The 23,660-nt window shown below is 47.2% G+C and overlaps 1 protein-coding gene across 3 annotated transcripts in view; it reads left to right on the top strand.

Moving 5' to 3' along the window:
• PTPN14 (protein tyrosine phosphatase non-receptor type 14) overlaps positions 1-23,660 on the top strand; it is a 155,298-nt gene that overhangs the window by 4,236 nt on the left and 127,402 nt on the right. Inside the window, exon 1 of one of the 3 annotated variants that reach the window (XM_056568317.1) lies at positions 12,056-12,070. The exons of 1 other annotated variant lie outside the window; for it this stretch is intronic. The gene's annotated coding sequence lies outside the window, so the exon portion shown is untranslated. Of the gene's footprint in view, positions 1-12,055; positions 12,071-12,176; positions 12,349-23,660 lie in introns of those variants that run through there. One more of the 3 variants, XM_056568316.1, reaches the window with a different exon arrangement.

Below are 23,660 nucleotides of genomic sequence, written 5' to 3'. Positions count from 1 at the left end.
TTTTTACACTCGCATGTTCTTGTAGACCCAATTTTTGAATTTTTACAAGGGATAAAAGGAGAAAATGTATACTTATATTTGTGGCCCAATTTCTCTCGAGTAAGCACATACCTCATATGTCTATGTAAAGTGTTCGGCGGGCGCAGTAGAGGGCTCAGAAGGGAAGGAGCGACAAGGGGATTTTAGAGCGTACGTTTTTCTGAAATGGTTTTTGGGGGGCATGTTGCATTTAGGAAGCCCCTATGGTGCCAAAACAGGAAAAAAAAACACATGGCATACCATTTTGAAAACTAGACCCCTTGAGGAAAGTAACAAGGAATAAAGTGAGCCTTAATACCCCACAGGTGTTTCACGACTTTTGCATATGTAAAAAAAAATTTAAAAAATTTCAATAACATTTTTAACCCCATCTCTTCTGAGTATGGAGGTAACCCATAAGTTGACCTGAAGTGAACTACGGCCGAACTACAATGCTCAGAAGAGAAGGAGTCATATTTGGCTTTTTGAGAGCAAATTTTGCTCGGGGGCATGTCGCATTTAGGAAGCCCCTATGGTGCCAGGACAGCAAAAAATACCCACATGCCATACCATTTTGGAAACTAGACCCCTTGAGGAACGTAACAAGGAATAAAGTGAGCCTTAATACCCCACAGGGGTTTCACGACTTTTGCATACGTAAAAAAATAAAAAATTTCACTAAAATGTGTTTCCCCCCCCAAATTTCACATTTTTGCAAGGGTTAATAGCAGAAAATACCCCCCAAAATTTGTAACCCCATCTCTTCTGAGTATGGAGGTACCCCATAAGTTGACCTGAAGCGCACTACGGGCGGACTACAATGCTCAGAAGAGAAGGAGTCATATTTGGCTTTTTGAGAGCAAATTTTGCTCGTGGGGCATGTTGCATTTAGGAAGCCCCTATGGTGCCAGAACAGCAAAATAACCCCCACATGGCATACCATTTTAGAAACTAGACCCCTTGAGGAACGTAACAAGGGGTACAGTGAGCATTTACCCCCCACTGGTGTCTGTCAGATCTTTGGAACAGTGGGCTGTACAAAATTTTTAATTTGCGCAGCCCACTGTTCCAAAGATCTGTCAGACACCAGTGGGGTGTAAATTCTCACTGCACCCCTCATTACATTCCGTGAGGGGTGTAGTTTCCGAAATAGGGTCACATGTGTTTTTTTTTTTTTTTTTTTGCGTTTGTCAAAACCGCTGTAACAATCAGCCACCCCTGTGCAAATCACCTCAAATGTACATGGTGCAGTCTCCCTTCTGGGCCTTGTTGTGCGCCCCCAGAGCACTTTGTGCCCACATATGGGGTATCTCCGTAGTCGGGAGAAATTGCATTACAAATTTTGGGGGGCTTTTTTTCCCTTTTACCTCTTGTCAAAATGAAAAGTATAGGGCAACACCAGCATGTTAGTGTAAAAAATTTATTTTTTTACACTAGCATGCTTGGACAGTCGACGGCTGTCCGGCAATACTGGGAGGGGGGCTGTGTAGGGGTATGTGTATATGTAGTGTTTTTTACTTTTTATTTTATGTTAGTGTAGTGTAGTGTTTTTAGGGTACAGTCACTAAGGCGGGTTGAGTTTCCCGCTGCGAGTTTGAGCTGCTGCGCAAAATTTGCTGCATCGCAAACTTGCAGCCTGATACTCACTGTAAGCCCCTGCCCATGTTAATGTACCCTGTACATTCACAGGGGGGGGGGACCTCCAGCTGTTGCAAAACTACAACTCCCAGCATGCACAGTCTATCAGTGCATGCTGGTAGTTATAGTTTTGCAACAGCTGGAGGCACACGGGTTGGGAAACACTGAGTTAGGAAACAGACAATGTTTCCCAACCAGTGTGCCTCCTGTTGTTGCAAAACCACAACTCCCAAACATTCTCAGGCATGCTGGGAGTAGTAGTTCGGCAACATTTTTAGAGCCAGATGTTGCCGAACTACAACTCCCAGCATGCTTGGAGTTGTAGTTTGCAGCATCTGGAGGACTACAGTTTGCAGACCACTAATACAGTGGTTCCCAATCTGTGCCCTTCCAGATGTTGCAAAACTACAACTCCCAGTATGCCAAAACTGTCCAGGCATGCTGGGAGTTGTACTTCTGCAACATCTGAAGGGCCAGATGTTACAGAACTACAACTCCCAGCATGCCTGGACAGTAAGGGCATGCTGAGGATGTGTAGTTTTGCAACATCTGGAAGGGCACAGTGGTCCCAAAACTGCGGACCTCCAGATGTTGCAAAACTGCAACTCCCAGCATGTCCAGATGCCAAGGGCTGTCTGGGCATGCTGGGAGTTGTAGTATACAGGGTCCCAATACAGCAATGCATGTCGCTTTACGGCGATGTGCATTGCTGTAAAGGGCCCGACCGCGGCTGAAGATCCACTCCCCTGTCGCCGCCGCTGCCGTCTTCATCGCCGGGATCCGGGTCCTTAAGACCCAGGGTGTGATGATGTATGCATACGTCATGGGTCCTTAAGAGGTTAATAAAGGATTTATTTTTTAATAAAAGTAATTTACAAATCTGTTTAACTTTCTGGCACCAGTTGATTTAAAAAAAAGTTTTCCACTGGAGTACCCCTTTAAAGTACTCCAGTCGCCGCGGCGGAGACCGGAGTGGGTTACCGGAGGCACTGGGGGAGCGAAGGAAGGTATGTATCTCTTTATTTTTTTTACTGCTGGCAGTATGGAGGACAATTTTCCAATCCCGGAGTACTCCTTTAACCTCTTGAGGACGAAGGGCCATTGTCCTGCTCAGGAGCTTAGCGAGGTTCATAAAAAGGGTGATCCCACCGGCTATCTGCCGCCGGAACCCGTAGCTAATGCCGGATGTCACCGATCACTGTGATGCCCGGCATTTACCCCTTAGACACCGTGATCAAAGTTGATTGTGGCGTCTAAATTATATAAAAAAAAATAAAAATACACTTCCCAGCTGCTCAGCGATGCTGATGGGACCGCCGCGGTGGGACCGTCACGGTGAAACCGCAGTGTCCCAATCAGCTGAGAGGACAGCGGGAGGGCCTTTTCCTGCCTCCTTGCCATCCGCCGTCCATGGAGCACCGATAAAACTGATCAATGCTATGCTATGGCATAGTTTTGCAACAGCTGGAGGCACCCTGGTTGGGAAACACTGACGTAGACTGTTATTTTATGAAGATCAGGAGGAATGCTACGATGAACACAAGTCCAAAACACACCGGATTCTGATTTGTAGCTGTTTGGCATTCGTGCCACTGGGTGATGTCTTCCTAACCCCGGGGCGGTTGGCGATGAGGCATGCCCGCTCTTGTAAACCTCCAAGTGTTTGTTTATTGGGATTGTGTAATGAACATTCCACCTGCACCATCCAGAATATGACTCAATGGGTGGGAGAAGTTCGTGTTTACCAGGTGGAGCTCCGCCGCTGCAGGATATCACTTTTCCAGTGGTTATAAATTTTGGGTTATTTTCTTGAATATGCACGAATGGAACCAAAATGGAGTAAAATCTCCTATTACTGAGGCTGCTGCAACCTGGATTGGCGCCCCATAGAACAGTGTGTGCCAACCTTTGACTCTCCAGATAAAACAATTAAAGGAGTACTCCGGCATATGAAAACTTAACCCTTATCCTAAGGATAGGGGATAAGTTTCAGATCACGGGGGGGGGGGGGGGGGGGGGATCCCCTGTGATCTCCCATACGGGGCCCCGGCAGTCTGAGGGATGGGGACTTGTTCGACCACCGCACAAAGCGGCAGCTGACACGCCCCCTCAATATGGGAAAGCCAGAGCGCTGCATCCGGCAATGGGAAAACCGGAGCGCTGCATTCGGCAATGGGAAAACCGTATCGCTGCATTCGGCAATGGGAAAACCGGAGCGCTGCATTCGGCAATGGGAGAGCCGGAGCGCTGCATTCGGCAAGGGGAAAACCGGATCGCTGCATTCGGCAATGGGAAAACCGGAGCGCTGCATTCGGCAATGGGAAAACCGGAGCGCTGCATTCGGCAATCTCCGGCTCTCCCATAACACTGCATTGAGGGGGCGCGTCTGCCGCCGTTTCATACGGTGATCGAACAAGTCCCCATCCCTCGGACTACCGGGGCGCCATATAGATAGAGGATACGTTTTCACATCCCGGAGTATACCTTTAAGGCTGAATTCACACTGCGGTTTTGTGTTCGTTACACACCGCAAAAATGTAGTCAACCACTCTTGTGTACGCAAACAAAAAACGGATTTATTATGGTTAAGTTTATTTTTTTGTTGTTGTTCTTTTTTAGAATGTAAGTCATTGGGAAACGGATTATTCTGTATGGCAGTGTTTCCCAACCAGGGTGCCTCCAGCTGTTTCAAAACTACAACTTCCAGCATGCTCTGACACAGGCGTTTCAACAGCAAAACACATGCTAAGAGAAAAGCAACTAAAATCATTCATGCCTGGTTATATGAAGGTTTCTATAGAGCTGTGTTTTCCAACTAGTATGCCTCGCGCTGTTGCAAAACTCCAAGCCTTTGGTTGTCTGGACATGCTGGGAGTTGTACTTATGTATGCTCAACGGACTTTCTGCAGATTCCCCACGCAGAAATTTGCACCTTGCCTTGTACACTGCATTGCTGATTAGTGTCACAGATTCTCTACAGCAGTGGTCTTCAAACTGCGGCCCTCCAGATGTTGCAAAACTACAACTCCCACCATGTACTGACAGACCGTGCATGCTGGGAGTTGTAGTTTTGCAACAGCTGGAGGCACACTGGTTGGAAAATACTGAGTTAGGTAACAGAACCTAACTGAAGGTTTTCCAACCAGTGTGCCTCCAGCTGTTTCAAAACTACAACTCCCAGCATGTACTGACATACCGTGCATGCTGGGAGTTGTAGTTTTGCAACAGCTGGAGACACACTGGTTGGAAAATACTGTGTTAGGTAACAGAACCTAACTGAAGGTTTTCCAACCAGTGTGCCTCCAGCTGTTGCAAAACTACAACTCCCAGCATGTACTGACAGACCGTGCATGCTGGGAGTTGTAGTTTTGCAACAGCTGGAGGCACACTGGTTGGAAAATACTGAGTTAGGTAACAGAACCTAACTGAAGGTTTTCCAACCAGTGTGCCTCCAGATGTTGCAAAACTACAATTCCCAGCATGCTCTGACACAGGCGTTTCAACGGCAAAACTCCAAGCCTATGGTTGTCTGGACATGCTGGGAGTTGTAGTTTTGTATGCTCAACGAACTTTCTGCATATTCCCCATGCAGAATTTTGCACCCTACCTTGTACACTGCATTGCTGATTAGCGTCACAGATTCTCTACAGCAGTGGTCTTCAAACTGCAGCCCCCCAGATGTTGCAAAACTACAACTCCCGGCATGCTGGGAGTTGTAGTTTTGCAACATCTGGAGGTCTGCAGGTTGAAGACCACTGCTCTACAGGTTTGATACAGATTTTAGGGTACGGTCACACGAGAGGATTTGCAGTGTATTTTACGCTGCAGATCTGCCGCTGGCTTTACATGTCTCTGCTCAGAGCGGCAATATGTCGCTACGTGCAGACACACTGAAACGATGTGCGAGTCGCCGCGCATGCGCGGTGTACTCGCACACATCGCGGCCGCTCCCCATGCTCAATGAGCTGCTGCGATGTGCCAGTAGACTGCGCATGCGCGCGGCGACTCGCACATTGCAGTGTGTCTGCTCGTAGCAGCGTATTGCCGCTCCGAGCAGGCACATGTAAAGGCAGAATAAGGAGCGTCCTTCAGCGGCGGATCCGCAGCCAAATGCACTGCAAAAACCCGCTCGTCTGAACGTACCCTTAAACATTAAAATGAAAGGTTCAAATTTGTAAGAAATCTGCATAATTTTCCCAATTTTATTTTATTTTTTTAATTCAGCAACAAAACTATCCAGTGTTCCTTTTCCCTAAATCTGCAGCACTTACAGACTCCGCAACGGAAAATTCACACCAAATGTGCAACGAAATCTGGATTTTCACTGTATGCATCCATTTTATTCTTGGCTTTTTTTTTTTTTTCTTTAGCATTTTTTCCACTTTATTTTTATCATGGCAAGTCATGATAAACGCCAGAAAAAAAACGCTAAGGCTAACCCACTTTTATGGCCTTTTTTATGGTGTTTAGCGCCACATATGGGGTATCGCTGTACTCGGGAGAAATTGCCTAACAAATTTTGGGGGGCTTTTTCTCCTTTCACCCCTAATGAAAAGGGGAAGTTGGGGTCTACACCAGCATGTTGGTGTAAAAAAAAAAAAAATTTTTACACTAACATGCTGGTGTTGCCCTATACTTTTCATTTTGACAAGAGGTAAAGGGGAAAAAAGCCCCCCAAAATTTGTAACGCAATTTCTCCCGACTACAGAGATACCCCATATGTGAGCGCAAAGTGCTCTGGGGGCGCACAACAAGGCCCAGAAGGGAGAGTGCACCATGTACATTTGAGGTGATTTGCACAGGGGTGGCTGATTGTTACAGCGGTTTTGACAAACGCAAAAAAAAAAAAACACATGTGACCCCATTTCGGAAACTACACCCCTCACGGAATGTATTGAGGGGTGCAGTGAGAATTTACCCCCCACTGGTGTCTGACAGATCTTTGGAACAATGGGCTGTGCAAATAAAAAAATGTTGTACAGCCCACTGTTCCAAAGATCTGACAGACACCAGTGGGGGGTAAATGCTCGCTGTACCCCTTGTTACGTTCCTCAAGGGGTCTAGTTTCCAAAATGGTATGCCATGTGGTTTTTTTTTTGCTGTTCTGGCACCATAGGGGCTTCCTAAATGCGACATGCCCCCCGAGCAAAATTTGCTCTCAAAAAGCCAAATATGACTCCTTCTCTTCTGAGCATTGTAGTTCGCCCGTAGTGCACTTCAGGTCAACTTATGGGGTACCTCCATACTCAGAAGAGATGGGGTTACAAATTTTGGGGGGTATTTTCTGCTATTAACCCTTGAAAAAATGTGAAATTTGGGGGGGAAACACATTTTAGTGAATTTTTTATTTTTTTTTTAACATATGCAAAAGTCGTGAAACACCTGTGGGGTATTAAGGCTCACTTTATTCCTTGTTTCGTTCCTCAAGGGGTCTAGTTTCCAAAATGGTATGGCATGTGGGGGGTTTTAGCTATTCTGGCACCATAGGGGCTTCCTAAATGCAACATGCCCCCCAAAAACCATTTCAGAAAAACGTACTCTCCAAAATCCCCTTGTCGCTCCTTCGCTTCTGAGCCCTCTACTATGCCCGCCGAACAATTTACATAGACATATGAGGTATGTGCTTACTTGAGAGAAATTGGGCTACAAACACAAGTAAAATTTTTCTCCTTTTACCCCTTGCAAACATTCAAAAATTGGGTCTACAAGAACATGCGAGTGTAAAAAATGAAGATTTTGAATTTTCTCCTTCACTTTGCTGTTATTCCTGTGAAACACCTAAAGGGTTAACACACTTACTGAATGTCATTTTGTAAACTTTGGGGGGTGCAGTTTTTATAATGGGGTCATTTGTGGGGTATTTCTAATATGAAGACCCTTCAAATCCACTTCAAACCTGAACTGGTCCCTGAAAAATAGTGAGTTTGAAAATTTTGTGAAACATTTGAAAATTGCTGCTAAACTTTGAAGCCCTCTGGTGTCTTCCAAAAGTAAAAACTTGTCAATTTTATGATGCAAACATAAAGTAGACATATTGTATATGTGAATAAAATAAAATAAATATTTGGAATATCCATTTTCCTTACAAGCAGAGAGCTTCAAAGTTAGAAAAATGCAAAATTTTCAAATTTTTCATCAAATTTTGGGATTTTTCACCAAGAAAGGATGCAAGTTACCATAAAATTTTACCACTATGTTAAAGTAGAATATGTCACGAAAAAACATTCTCGGAATCAGAATGATAACTAAAAGCATTCCAGAGTTATTAATGTTTAAAGTGACAGTGGTCAGATGGCCGGGTCAAAAAATGGCCGGGTCCTAAGGTGTAAAATGGCTGGGTCCTTAACCCCTTAAGGACATAGGGCGTATCCATACGCCCCCGTTTCCAAGTCCTTAAGGACCGAGGGCGTATGGATACGCCCTGAGCATTTCCGGCCCCCACCACTAGCCGGAGGGGAGCCGGAGCCGGATGCCTGCTGAAATCGTTCAGCAGGCATCCCGGCATATCGCCCAGGGGGGTCATTATGTCCCCCCATGTCGGCAATTGCCGCAGATCGCTGGACAATTCAGTCCAGCGATCTGCGGCGGATTCCGGGTCAATCGGGTCTCCAGTGATCCGATGACCCGGAATTACTGGCTGATCGGGGCCGTCAGAGACGGCCCCGAACAGCCATTGCCAGCAGGGGTGAGGTGGCACTGGTGCCACCTCACGATCGCCCTGATTCGTCGGCCGGATTACCGGCCGACCAATCAGGGCGCCTGCTGCGGGTGTCACTCCCGCAACCCGCTCCGCCCCTCTTCCGGAGGACGTGAGCGGGTGCGGGAAGACGACCCCCGGTGCTGGGAACCCCGATCCCCGGCGTCCCTGTTGGGATCGGGGCCCCAGGAGCAGTGGCGGCGGCGGAGGCGACGAGGGACTGACCTGTGCGGCTGGATCGTTGGAGGTGAGTGACAGTCTCCTGCTGTTGCTTAGCAACAGCTCCCAGCATGCAACAAGGGCATGCTGGGAGCTGTAGTTATGCAACAGCAGGAGGCAGACCACCACAACTCCCAGCATGCCCTTATGGGCATGCTGGGACTTGTAGTTTTGCAACAGCTGGAGGCACATTCTTTCTATGGAAAAGTGTACCTTCAGCTGTTGTGTAACTACAACTCCCAGCTTGCACAATCAGCTAAAGTGCATGCTGGGAGTTGTAGTGGTGCATCTGGTGGTTGCATAACTACAACTCCCAGCATGCCCGTTGGCTGTCGGTGACTGCTGAGAGTTGTAGTTTTGCAACAGCTGAAGGCACACTGAGTTAAGTAGTAAACCAGTGTGTCTCCAGCTGTTGCATAACTACAATCCCCAGCATCCCCAGTCAATGTAGTATGCCTCCGGCTGTTGCATAACTACAAGACCCAGCATGCCCTTCCGCTGTCCGTACATGCTGGGGGTTGTAGCTTTTGCAACAGCTGAAGGCACACTGGTTGCAAAACACTGAGTTTGTTACCAAACTCGGTGTTTCACAACCTGTGTGTCTCCAGCTGTTGCAAAACTACAACTCCCAGCATGCACTGATAGACCGTACATGCTGGGAGTTGTAGTTTTGCAACAGCTGGATGTTTCCCCCCCCCCCAATGTGAACGTACAGGGTACACTCACATGGGCGGAGGATTACAGTAAGTATCCGGCTGCAAGTTTGAGCTGCGGCAAATTTTCTGTCGCAGCTCAAACTGCCAGCGAGAAACTACTGTGAACCCCCCGCCCATGCGACTGTACCCTAAAAACACTACACTACACTAACACACAATAAAATAAAAAGTAAAAAACACTACATATACACATACCCCTACACAGCCCCCCTCCCCTCCCCAATAAAAATGAAAAACGTCTGGTACGTCACTGTTTCCAAAACGGAGCCTCCAGCGGTTGCAAAACTACAACTCCCAGCATGCACTGATAGACCGTACATGCTGGGAGTTGTAGTTTTGCAACAGCTGGATGTTCCCCCCCCCCCAATGTGAACGTACAGGGTACACTCACATGGGCGGAGGATTACAGTAAGTATCCGGCTGCAAGTTTGAGTTGCGTCCAATTTTCTGCCGCAGCTCAAACTGCCAGCGAGAAACTACTGTGAACCCCCGCCCGTGCGACTGTACCCTAAAAACACTACACTACACTAACACAAAATAAAATAAAAAGTAAAAAACACTACATATACACATACCCCTACACAGCCCCCCTCCCCAATAAAAATGAAAAACGTCTGGTACGCCACTGTTTCCAGAACGGAGCCTCCAGCTGTTGCAAAACAACTACTCCCAGTATTGCCAGATAGCCACTGACTGTCCAGGCATGCTGGGAGTTTTACAACAGCTGGAGGCCCCCTGTTTGGGAATCACTGGCGTAGAATACCCCTATGTCCACCCCTATGCAAGTCCCTAATTTAGGCCTCAAATGCGCATGGCGCTCTCACTTTGGAGCCCTGTCGTATTTCAAGGCAACAGTTTAGGGTCACATATGGGGTATCGCCGTACTCGGGAGAAATTGTGTTACAAATTTTGTGGGGTATTTTCTGCTATTACCCTTTTTAAAAATGTAAAATTTTTGGGAAAACAAGCATTTTAGGTAAAAAAAAAAATTTTTTTTTTACATATACAAAAGTCATGAAACACCTGTGGGGTATAAAGGTTCACTTAACCCCTTGTTACGTTCCCCGAGGGGTCTAGTTTCCAAAATGGTATGCCATGTGTTTTTTTTTTTTGCTGTCCTGGCACCATAGGGGCTTCCTAAATGCGGCATGCCCCCAGAGCAAAATTTGCTTTCAAAAAGCCAAATGTGACTCCTTCTCTTCTGAGACCTGTAGTGCGCCAGCAGAGCACTTTCCACCCCCATATGGGGTGTTTTCTGAATCGGGAGAAATTGGGCTTCAAATTTTGGGGGGTGTTTTCTGCTATTACCCTTTTTAAAAATGTAAAAATTTTGGGAAACCAAGCATTTTAGGTAAAAAAAAAAAAAAAAATGTTCACATATGCAAAAGTCGTGAAACACCTGTAGGGTATTAAGGTTCACATTACCCCTTGTTACTCTCCCCGAGGGGTCTAGTTTCCAAAATGGTATGCCATGTGGTTTTTTTTTTTGCTGTTCTGGCACCATAGGGGCTTCCTAAATGCGGCATGCCCCCAGAGCAAAATTTGCTTTCAAAAAGCCAAATGTGACTCCTTCTCTTCTGAGACCTGTAGTGCGCCAGCAGAGCAATTTTCACCCCCATATGGGGTGTTTTCTGAATCGGGAGAAATTGGGTTTCAAATTTTGGGGGGTATTTTCTGCTATTACACTTTTTAAAAATGTAAAATTTTTGGGAAACCAAGCATTTTAGGTAAAAAAAAAATTATTTTTTTTACATATGCAAAAGTCGTGAAACACCTGTGGGGTATTAAGGTTCACTTTACCCCTTGTTACGTTCCCTGAGGAGTCTAGTTTCCAAAATGGTATGCCATGTGTGTTTTTTTGCTGTTCTGGCACCATAGGGGCTTCCTAAAGGTGACATGCCCCCCAAAAACCATTTGACGCTCCTTCCCTTCTGAGCCCTCTACTGCGCCCGCTGAACAATTAACATAGACATATGAGATATGTGCTTACTCGAGAGAAATTGGGTTTCAAATACAAGTAAAAATTTTCTCCTTTTTACCCCTTGCAAAAATTCAAAAATTGGGTCTACAAGAACATGCAAGTGTAAAAAATGAAGATTTTGAATTTTCTCCTTCACTTTGCTGCTATTCCTGTGAAACACCTAAAGGGTTAATACACTTACTGAATGTCATTTTGAATACTTTGGGGGGTGTAGTTTTTATAATGGGGTCTTTTATGGGGCATTTCTAATATGAAGGCCCTTCAAATCCACTTCAAACGTGAACTGGTCCATGAAAAATAGCGAGTTTGAAAATTTTGTGAAAAATTTCAAAATTGCTGCTGAACTTTGAAGCCCTCTGGTGTCTTCCAAAAGTAAAAACTCATAAATTTTATGATGCAAATATAAAGTAGACATATTGTATATGTGAATCCAAAAAAAAAATATTTGGAATATCCATTTTCCTTACAAGCAGAGAGCTTCAAAGTTAGAAAAATGCAAAATTTTAATTTTTTTCATCAAATTTGGTGATTTTTCACCAAGAAAGGATGCAAGTTACCATAAAATTTTACCACTAAGTTAAAGTAGAATATGTCACGAAAAAACAATCTCGGAATCAGAATGATAACTAAAAGCATTCCAGAGTTATTAATGTTTAAAGTGACAGTGGTCAGAATTGCAAAAAACGCTCCGGTCCTTAAGGTGAAAAAGGGCTCGGTCCTTAAGGGGTTAAGGGGTTAAGCTTAATACCATAGAGTTTACCTAGTCACGTGACCCGCAGGTCCTGCAACGCTATGGAACAAGTAATTAACTATTTATTTACATCTATATTACCATAATTACATTAACTTTGCATAAATTACTGAACTATTAGTTAGAATAGAGGCGACAATGGGTAGACTACATCACAGGGATCCCTACGTCCTAGGGACTCTGGCTATGGGGACCCACACATACATAGGTACCGTATACGATGCGGTACCGGGACACCACACTGTGATTTTGGAAAATGGCCACTGGGACCAAAACTGCAGAAAAACGCCAAAGAGGAGTGAAAAAATGCCAAAGGAAAAAATGGCAAGTGAGTATGGCGCTTCATAACTCCTTCTTGACTTCCAGATAACGAAAAAAAAAAAGTTTACAGAATTTGTTGCCTTTTTAAACCATTTTTGCAAAAAAATTTAAAAAAATAAATAAATAAAAATTATCAATGGACACTGGGGGAGATTTATTATAACCTGTCCAGAGGAAAAGTTAACCAGTTGCCCATAGCAACCAATCAGATCGCTTCTTTTTATTTTTCACAGGCCTTTTCAAAAATGAAAGAAGCGATCTGATTGGTTGCGTTTTGATGGGATTTAAAGATGACACTTTATTTTATAGTGTGGTTTTGGAAGGGTCAGGGTTGGGTAGGATTCCTGCAGGAAAATTCTTACAGAGTAAATAACATTATGGGGGAGATTTATCAAAACCTGTCTGAGGAAAAGTTGCCCATAGCAACCAATCAGATCACTTCTTTCATTTTTAACAAGGCCTCTGCAAAATGAAAGAAGCGATCTGATTGGTTGCTATGGGCAACTGGTCAACTTTTCCTCTGGACAGGTTTTGATAAATCTTCCCCAATATTCAGATGTGATTCATCATCCAAAGGGCACAGTCCTAGGTCTAATGCAGTGTTTTTCAACCAGGGTGCCTCCAGCTGTTGCAAAACTAAAACTGTCCGGGCATGCTGGGAGTTGTAGTTTTGTAATAGCTGGTGACAAACTGGAAAACACTGATCTAATGACTGAAGTAAATGAGATGGAAAAGGAAATAAAATGCTGAAGGTTTTAGTCCTAGATCTAATGCAGTGTTTCTCAACCAGGGTGCCTCCAGCTGTTGCAAAACTACAACTCCCAGCATGCCCGGACAGCCGTTGGCTGTCCGGGCATGCTGGGAGTTGTAGTTTTGTAGCATGCTGAGAGTTGTAGTTGTGACTGAAGCAAATGAGCTGGAAAAGGAAATAAAATGCTGAAGGTTTTAGTCCTAGGTCTAATGCAGTGTTTCTCAACCAGGGTGCCTCCAGCTGTTGCAAAACTACAACTGTCCGTCCGGGCATGCTGGGAGTTGTAGTTTTGTAATAGCTGGTGACAAACTGGAAAACACTGATCTAATGAATGAAGTAAATGAGCTGGAAAAGGAAATAAAATGCTGAAGGTTTTAGTCCTAGATCTAATGCAGTGTTTCTCAACCAGGGTGCCTCCAGCTGTTGCAAAACTACAACTCCCAGCATGCCCGGACAACCGTTGGCTGTCCGGGCATGCTGGGAGTTGTAGTTTTGTAGCATGCTGAGAGTTGTAGTTGTGACTGAAGCAAATGAGCTGGAAAAGGAAATAAAATGCTGAAGGTTTTAGTCCTAGGTCTAATGCAGTGTTTCTAAACCAGGGTGCCTCCAGCTGTTGCAAAACTACAACTCCCAGCATGCCCGGACAACCGTTGGCTGTCCGGGCATGCTGGGAGTTGTAGTTTTGTAGTATGCTGAGAGTTGTAGTTGTGACTGAAGCAAATGAGCTGGAAAAGGAAATAAAATGCTGAAGGTTTTAGTCTTAGGTCTAATGCAGTGTTTCTTAACCAGGGTGCCTCCAGCTGTTGCAAAACTACAACTCCCAGCATGCCCAGACAGCCGTTGGCTGTCCGTGCATGCTGGGAGTTCTAGTCTTGTAATAGCTGGAGACAAACTGGAAAACACTGATCTAATGACTGGAGCAAATGAGCTGGAAAAGGAAATAAAATGCTGAAGGTTTTAGTGCACAATAGAGCAATAGACTGCCACATTCTGCACCTCCCGGACAATTTGGGATGTTCTGCCCCTCCCCAGGTGTCCCAGTGTTTGTTGTGCACGCTGTGTTATACAAATGCAAAGTCCTAATGTAACTCTGCTACTCAGGCCAGAAAAAGAGGCTTAGGCTGTGGTACCACTTGTTTTTTATTTTTAATATAAAATAAAATACACCAAATTCACCACATGGAGCTTTTTGGGCAAAAATCCGCAGTGGCCAGATGTAATCTGGGAGTCAATAGGGAAATAGGAAACACCGAAGCCACTTGTTTTATGCACTCCCAAGATGCAGTTTTTGTGGCTTTAGGGTACGTTCACACGGGTGGATTTATTTGCGAGTTTCCCGCTGAGTATTTGAAAGGGGACAGGCTCTTCTCGGCAGTCCGCAGCAGATTTTCCTTGGCGGAATTTACGCTGCGGAGAATCCGCCGGAAGCACCATTGAAGTCAGTAGGGTCTGGGGCGGATTTTCCGCAGCGGAAATTCTGCCATGAATAATCTGCTGCAGACAGCCGAGAAGAGCCCGCCCCCTTTCAAATATGCAGCGGGAAACCTGCAAATAAATCTGCGCGTGTGAACGTACCCTTAAAAAAAAATTAAGTAAATAAATAGTGTGTTTTAGTCTTTAGTCTAGCTTTTTGCTCCTATAGACTTCTACGGGTGAGAAACGCCAAGATTTTGTCCAAAAAAACGCCATTGTCTCAACATGCTGATTTTGGAGAGCCCAAAACCGCAAAAAAAAAATGTCAAAAGGGAGAACGCCAAATGGATTTGGTGTTTCATAAATCCCTATTGACTTTCGTCTAACATCTGGTCACTTTTTTTTCACAAAAAACGATGTGCGACATTTGTGTTTTTGCGATAAAAAAACAAGTGGAAACCTAGCCTAATACTACATGGGCCCACAGAGGGGCCTAACTTCTATATGGGGGCACAGAGATGGTCCTAATACTACATAGCAACACAGAGGGAGCCTAATACTATATATAGGGGCACAGAGGGGTCATACTACTTTATGGGAACACAAATGTGGACCTAACTACTACATCTGGGCACAGAGGAGGCCCAATGTTATATGGGGGCATAGAGGGGACTTAAGTACTATATAGGGAAACATAGGGGACCTAAGTACTATATGGGGACACAAAGAGGGGAATTTGCATAGAGGTGAGGATTGTGCTGAAATAAGGAATTTTAAATTGTTTGCCCGGCAGAGCTGAGTTGTTGCCAGGGGAAAGCTTTCAGATGGGCCGGATGGGGAAGAAAAAGAAAAGTTAAAGGGGTACTCCAGTGGAAACCATTTTTTTTAAATCAGCTGGTGCCAGAAAGTTAAACAGATTTGTAAATTACTTCTATTTAAAAATCTTAATTCTTCCAGTACTTCTCAGCTGCTGTATGTTTCACAGGAAATTCTTAGAATTTTTTTTTCTGTCTGACCACAGTGCTCTCTGCTGACACCTCTGTCTATTTCAGGAACTGTCCAGAGCAGGAGAAAATCACCATAGCAAACCTGTCCTGCTCTGGACAGTTCCTGAAATGGACAGAGGTGTCAGCAGAGAGCACTGTGGTCTGACAGAAAAGAAATTCAAAAAGAAAACAACTTCCTCTGGAACATACAGCAGCTGATAAATACTGGAAGGATTAAGATTTTTAAATAGAAGTAATTTACAAATCTGTTTAACTTTCTGGCACCAGTTGATTTAAAAACATTTTTTTCTACAGGAGTACCCCTTTAATAACTCTGATCAGAGATGTGGATATAACTGCACTGTAATCACTTATATGGTCTGCAGAACATCTGCAGAGCTAGTATCTACCAGCATATGGTAACTGTATTGTTACGCCGAGCGCTCCGGGTCCCCGCTCCTCCCCGGAGCGCTCGCTACACTCTCGCTACTGCAGCGCTCCGGTCAGATCCACTGACCCGGTGCGCTGCGATACCGCCTCCAGCCGGGATGCGATTCGCGATGCGGGTGGCGCCCGCTCGCGATGCGCACCCCGGCTCCCGTACCTGACTCGCTCTCCGTCGGTCCTGTCCCGGCGCGCGCGGCCCCGCTCCCTAGGGCGCGCGCGCGCCGGGTCTCTGCGATTTAAAGGGCCACTGCGCCGCTGATTGGCGCAAGTGGTTCTAATTAGTGTGTTCACCTGTGCACTCCCTATGTATACCTCACTTCCCCTGCACTCCCTCGCCGGATCTTGTTGCCATTGTGCCAGTGAAAGCGTTTCCTTGTGTGTTCCTAGCCTGTGTTCCAGACCTCCTGCCGTTGCCCCTGACTACGATCCTTGCTGCCTGCCCCGACCTTCTGCTACGTCCGACCTTGCTTCTGTCTACTCCCTTGTACCGCGCCTATCTTCAGCAGTCAGAGAGGTTGAGCCGTTGCTAGTGGATACGACCTGGTCACTACCGCCGCAGCAAGACCATCCCGCTTTGCGGCGGGCTCTGGTGAACACCAGTAGTGACTTAGAACCGGTCCACTAGCACGGTCCACGCCAATCCCTCTCTGGCACAGAGGATCCACCTCCTGCCAGCCAGCATCGTGACAGTAGATCCGGCCATGGATCCCGCTGAAGTTCCTCTGCCAGTTGTCGCCGACCTCACCACGGTGGTCGCCCAGCAGTCACAACAGATAGCGCAACAAGGCCACCAGCTGTCTCAACTGACCATGATGCTACAGCAGCTACTACCACAGCTTCAGCAATCATCTCCTCCGCCAGCTCCTGCACCTCCTCCGCAGCGAGTGGCCGCTTCAGGCCTACGACTATCCTTGCCGGATAAATTTGATGGGGACTCTAAATTTTGCCGTGGCTTTCTTTCTCAATGTTCCCTGCACTTGGAGATGATGTCGGACCAGCTCCCTACTGAAAGGTCTAAGGTGGCTTTCGTAGTCAGCCTTCTGTCTGGAAAAGCTCTGTCATGGGCCACACCGCTCTGGGACCGCAATGACCCCGTCACTGCCTCTGTACACTCCTTCTTCTCGGAAATTCGAAGTGTCTTTGAGGAACCTGCCCGAGCCTCTTCTGCTGAGACTGCCCTGTTGAACCTGGTCCAGGGTAATTCTTCCGTTGGCGAGTACGCCGTACAATTCCGTACTCTTGCTTCAGAACTATCCTGGAATAATGAGGCCCTCTGCGCGACCTTTAAAAAAGGCCTATCCAGCAACATTAAAGATGTTCTGGCCGCACGAGAAATCCCTGCTAACCTACATGAACTCATTCATCTAGCCACTCGCATTGACATGCGTTTTTCCGAAAGGCGTCAGGAGCTCCGCCAGGATATGGACTTTGTTCGCACGAGGCGTTTTTTCTCCCCGGCTCCTCTCTCCTCTGGTCCCCTGCAATCCGTTCCTGTGCCTCCCGCCGTGGAGGCTATGCAGGTCGACCGGTCTCGCCTGACACCTCAAGAGAGGACACGACACCGCATGGAGAATCTCTGCCTGTACTGTGCCGGTACCGAACACTTCCTGAAGGATTGTCCTATCCGTCCTCCCCGCCTGGAAAGACGTACGCTGACTCCGCACAAAGGTGAGACAGTCCTTGATGTCAACTCTGCTTCTCCACGTCTTACTGTGCCTGTGCGGATATCTGCCTCTACCTTCTCCTTCTCTACTATGGCCTTCTTGGATTCCGGATCTGCAGGAAATTTTATTTTGGCCTCTCTCATCAACAGGTTCAACATCCCGGTGACCAGTCTCGCCAGACCCCTCTATATCAATTGTGTTAACAATGAAAGATTGGACTGTACCATACGTTTCCGCACGGAGCCCCTCCTAATGTGCATCGGACCTCATCACGAAAAAATTGAGTTTTTGGTCCTCCCCAAATGCACTTCCGAAATTCTCCTTGGACTACCCTGGCTTCAACACCATTCCCCAACCCTGGATTGGTCCACTGGGGAGATCAAGAGTTGGGGTACCTCTTGTTTCAAGGACTGCCTTAAACCGGTTCCCAGTACTCCTTGCCGTGACCCTGCGGTTCCCCCTGTAACCGGTCTCCCTAAGGCCTATATGGACTTTGCGGATGTATTTTGCAAAAAACAAGCTGAGACTCTACCTCCTCACAGGCCTTATGACTGTCCTATTGACCTCCTCCCGGGCACTACTCCACCCCGGGGCAGAATTTATCCTCTCTCCGCCCCAGAGACTCTTGCTATGTCTGAGTACATCCAGGAAAATTTTAAAAAGGGCTTTATCCGCAAATCCTCCTCTCCTGCCGGAGCCGGATTTTTCTTTGTGTCCAAAAAAGATGGCTCCCTACGTCCTTGCATTGACTACCGCGGTCTTAATAAAATCACGGTAAAGAACCGCTACCCTCTACCTCTCATCTCTGAACTCTTTGATCGCCTCCAAGGTGCCCACATCTTTACCAAACTGGACTTAAGAGGTGCTTATAATCTCATCCGCATCAGAGAGGGGGATGAATGGAAAACGGCATTTAACACTAGAGATGGACACTTTGAGTATCTGGTCATGCCCTTTGGCCTGTGCAACGCCCCTGCCGTCTTCCAAGACTTTGTTAATGAAATTTTTCGTGATCTCTTATATTCCTGTGTTGTTGTGTATCTGGACGATATCCTGATTTTTTCTGCCAACCTAGAAGAACACCGCCAGCATGTCCGCATGGTTCTTCAGAGACTTCGTGACAATCAACTTTATGCCAAAATGGAGAAATGTCTGTTTGAATGTCAATCTCTTCCTTTCCTAGGATACTTGGTCTCTGGCCAGGGACTACAAATGGATCCAGACAAACTCTCTGCCGTCTTAGATTGGCCACGCCCCTCCGGACTCCGTGCTATCCAACGTTTTTTGGGGTTCGCCAATTATTACAGACAATTTATTCCACATTTTTCCACCATTGTGGCTCCTATCGTGGCTTTAACCAAAAAGAATGCCAATCCTAAGTCATGGCCTCCTCAAGCGGAAGACGCCTTTAAACAGCTCAAGTCTGCCTTTTCTTCGGCTCCCGTGCTCTCCAGACCTGACCCATCTAAACCCTTCCTATTGGAGGTTGATGCCTCCTCAGTAGGAGCTGGAGCGGTCCTTCTACAAAAAAATTCTTCCGGGCATGCTGTTACTTGTGGTTTTTTTTCTAGGACCTTCTCTCCGGCGGAGAGGAACTACTCCATCGGGGATCGAGAGCTACTAGCCATTAAATTAGCACTTGAGGAATGGAGGCATCTGCTGGAGGGATCAAGATTTCCAGTTATTATTTACACCGATCACAAGAACCTCTCCTATCTCCAGTCTGCCCAACGGCTGAATCCTCGCCAGGCCAGGTGGTCTCTGTTCTTTGCCCGATTTAATTTTGAAATTCACTTTCGGCCTGCCGATAAGAACATTAGGGCCGATGCTCTCTCTCGTTCCTCGGATGCCTCGGAAGTAGAGCTCTCTCCGCAACACATCATTCCTCCTGACTGCCTGATCTCCACTTCTCCAGCCTCCATCAGGCAAACTCCTCCAGGGAAGACCTTCGTCTCTCCACGCCAACGCCTCGGAATCCTCAAATGGGGTCACTCCTCCCATCTCGCAGGTCATGCGGGCATCAAGAAATCCGTGCAACTCATCTCTCGTTTCTATTGGTGGCCGACTCTGGAGACGGATGTTGTTGATTTTGTGCGGGCCTGCACTGTCTGTGCCCGGGATAAGACTCCTCGCCAGAAGCCCGCTGGTCTTCTTCATCCTCTGCCTGTCCCCGAACAGCCTTGGTCTCTGATTGGTATGGACTTTATTACAGACTTACCCCCATCCCGTGGCAACACTGTTGTTTGGGTGGTCGTTGATCGATTCTCCAAGATGGCACATTTCATCCCTCTTCCTGGTCTTCCTTCAGCGCCTCAGTTGGCAAAACAATTTTTTGTACACATTTTTCGTCTTCACGGGTTGCCCACGCAGATCGTCTCGGATAGAGGCGTCCAATTCGTGTCAAAATTCTGGAGGGCTCTCTGTAAACAACTCAAGATTAAATTAAACTTTTCTTCTGCCTATCATCCTCAATCCAATGGGCAAGTAGAAAGAATTAACCAGGTCCTGGGTGATTATTTACGGCATTTTGTTTCCTCCCGCCAGGATGACTGGGCAGATCTTCTACCATGGGCCGAATTCTCGTATAACTTCAGAGTCTCTGAATCTTCTTCCAAATCCCCATTTTTCGTGGTGTACGGCCGTCACCCTCTTCCCCCCCTCCCTACTCCCTTGCCCTCTGGTTTGCCCGCTGTGGATGAAATATCTCGTGATCTTTCCACCATATGGAAAGAGACCCAAAATTCTCTCTTACAGGCTTCATCACGCATGAAGAAGTTTGCTGATAAGAAAAGAAGAGCTCCCCCCATTTTTTCTCCAGGAGACAAGGTATGGCTCTCCGCTAAATATGTCCGCTTCCGTGTTCCTAGCTACAAATTGGGACCACGCTATCTTGGTCCTTTCAAAATTTTGTGCCAGATTAATCCTGTCTCTTACAAACTTCTTCTTCCTCCTTCTCTTCGTATTCCTAATGCCTTTCACGTTTCTCTTCTTAAACCACTCATCATCAACCGTTTCTCTCCCAAACTTGTTTCTCCCACTCCTGTTTCCGGCTCCTCGGACATCTTCTCCGTAAAGGAGATACTGGCCTCCAAGAAGGTCAGAGGGAAAACCTTTTTTTTGGTCGATTGGGAGGGCTGTGGTCCTGAAGAGAGATCCTGGGAACCTGAGGACAATATCCTAGACAAAAGTCTGCTCCTCAGGTTCTCAGGCTCTAAGAAGAGGGGGAGACCCAAGGGGGGGGGGGGTACTGTTACGCCGAGCGCTCCGGGTCCCCGCTCCTCCCCGGAGCGCTCGCTACACTCTCGCTACTGCAGCGCTCCGGTCAGATCCACTGACCCGGTGCGCTGCGATACCGCCTCCAGCCGGGATGCGATTCGCGATGCGGGTGGCGCCCGCTCGCGATGCGCACCCCGGCTCCCGTACCTGACTCGCTCTCCGTCGGTCCTGTCCCGGCGCGCGCGGCCCCGCTCCCTAGGGCGCGCGCGCGCCGGGTCTCTGCGATTTAAAGGGCCACTGCGCCGCTGATTGGCGCAAGTGGTTCTAATTAGTGTGTTCACCTGTGCACTCCCTATGTATACCTCACTTCCCCTGCACTCCCTCGCCGGATCTTGTTGCCATTGTGCCAGTGAAAGCGTTTCCTTGTGTGTTCCTAGCCTGTGTTCCAGACCTCCTGCCGTTGCCCCTGACTACGATCCTTGCTGCCTGCCCCGACCTTCTGCTACGTCCGACCTTGCTTCTGTCTACTCCCTTGTACCGCGCCTATCTTCAGCAGTCAGAGAGGTTGAGCCGTTGCTAGTGGATACGACCTGGTCACTACCGCCGCAGCAAGACCATCCTGCTTTGCGGCGGGCTCTGGTGAACACCAGTAGTGACTTAGAACCGGTCCACTAGCACGGTCCACGCCAATCCCTCTCTGGCACAGAGGATCCACCTCCTGCCAGCCGGCATCGTGACATGTATGAGTGAATATTGGTCTATGTAACATGGATTTTATTGGTGTGTGATGGTGATTGTCATTACGTGGTGATAATATATATGTCCCTTGTATGCTGGTATTATTGGTAATATTGGTCTTAGTGTACTGGATTTGGTCAGTAACAGTATTATGGTTATATGTATGCGTATATGTAGAACAGTGTTAGGGTATGTTCACACTGCAGAAATCCGCACAGTGAACGTTACCATCAGTGTGAATGGGTCTTCCGCGAGACCCATTTACACTGCGGAATTTCAGCAGCAGACAATTCCGCCGCTGAAATTGTTCCGCACAAAGAAAGAACATGTTCATTATTTGAGTGGAAATCCGCAAGCACTGCAAAACCATCAATGGTGACGGCACAGTGCTGCGCGGTCCTACCACCGCCTGCCATGCTTAACCTCCGCTTGCTGAATTCCGCGAGCGGATATTCAACGACATATCCGTAGTGTGAACATAGCCTAATATGGTAACTAGCTAAATAGTCTAGCATTGGCCCTGGGGGTCAGAGACCCTGACCCATCAAAAGTTTTGACTTATTTGTGCGGCCTTGGTGGTGGGTGAGAATCGTTGTTGGGGTAGAGAGTTCCATTGTATGGGGGAAGCAGAGAGAAGTCTTGTAGACAGTTATGTGAGGTGCAGACGAGAGGAGAACACAGGCGGAGGCCTTGAGAGGATCAGAGATTATGTGAGGGATAGTATGAGATCAGATCAGAGATGTATGGAGGGGACAGGTTGTGGACAGCCTGTGTGGTGACCCAGTGCAGAATATAGCATCCTGCCCATCCTGTGTGGCAGATGTTGCCTTCAGTATCCATCTTTGGCCCACATTACTCAGGACTCAATATAATGCAATGTTATGCTATGGTTAATGAATTGGCATTTTCTGTGTACCTGTTGCTTTAAGCCTGTTAAACTGTAGGAACCCTGTTGTTAGGGGAGTGTGCATGAGGTGAACCATGTGATTTATCTGCCCAATGGGGACCCACCAAATCTGCTCCTTATATAGTGTGGTTGGAGTTCAGAGTTAAAGGGGTATTCCGGGCAAAAACATTTTATCCGCTATCCAAAGGATAGGGGATAAGATGTCTGATCGCGGGGGGCCCACTGCTGAGACCCCCCCGCGATCTCCCTGCAGCACCCGCATTCTATGCGGGTGCTGAATCTCCAGTTTCGGAAACCTCTGGGTTTCCGGAACTGGGGACATCACGCCATGCCCCCTCCATTCATGTCTATGGGAGGGGGCGTGATGGCCGTTTCCGAAACTGGAGATTCAGCACCCGCATTGAATGTCTGATCGCGGGGGGCCCGCTGCTGAGACCCCCGCGATCAGACATCTTATCCCCTATTAGCCCCCTTTAAGTTCAAGCTGAGGTACAGTTTTGAGAAAGTCTGAAGAGAGTCTGTGAGGTGTTCTGAGGAGGCCTCAAGTCTAATCCTGTAACCACAATGAATGTCAAGCCAGGTGAATGTCAAGCCTAGCGGTAAGCACCAAAGTCCCGGTGTTTTGCCGTGGAATGTGTTACACGACTCAGCACTTTCCAGTGCTTGACTAAGACAGCTCCATTTGTCACGTGACCACAAATATGCTGTATCAAACACCGCTCAGTGTGAGGATATCCTCTGCTGTGATAGCCGAAATGCTGTGGCTGTGGCTACGACTTTAATGTAATAGATTCCCCACTATGGGGACTGTGCGCCTGCGGGGGGGATCTCAGTCCTGTGGCTGACCTTACATTCATTCCCCGCTATAGAGACTGTGCGCCTGCGGGTGTCATAAGCTGAGCGCAGCGGCTGGCATCTCATACAGATCCCCCCCCGCGGGCGCACGGTCCCCATAGCTGGGAATCAATTACATTACAGCCACAGTGCGAATAACATTGCAGCCGCAGAGCTTCGGCTATCACAGCAGAAGACATCCTCTTGCTGTGGTAGGAACCAATGGTAGGTGCGGGTGTGCGTGTGTCAGCCAATGGAGCTGTCTTAGTCCAGCACTGGCACATTCCACGGCAAAACACAAAATCTGGCACTACACCAGTGATCTAAGTCAATCATTCAAGTCACTAAAGTCAAGCGTGGGTT

Source organism: Hyla sarda, chromosome 3 (genome assembly GCF_029499605.1).
Source record: "Hyla sarda isolate aHylSar1 chromosome 3, aHylSar1.hap1, whole genome shotgun sequence".
Classification (NCBI taxonomy): Eukaryota; Metazoa; Chordata; class Amphibia; order Anura; family Hylidae; genus Hyla; species Hyla sarda.
This window is presented reverse-complemented; position numbering and strand designations above follow the sequence as displayed.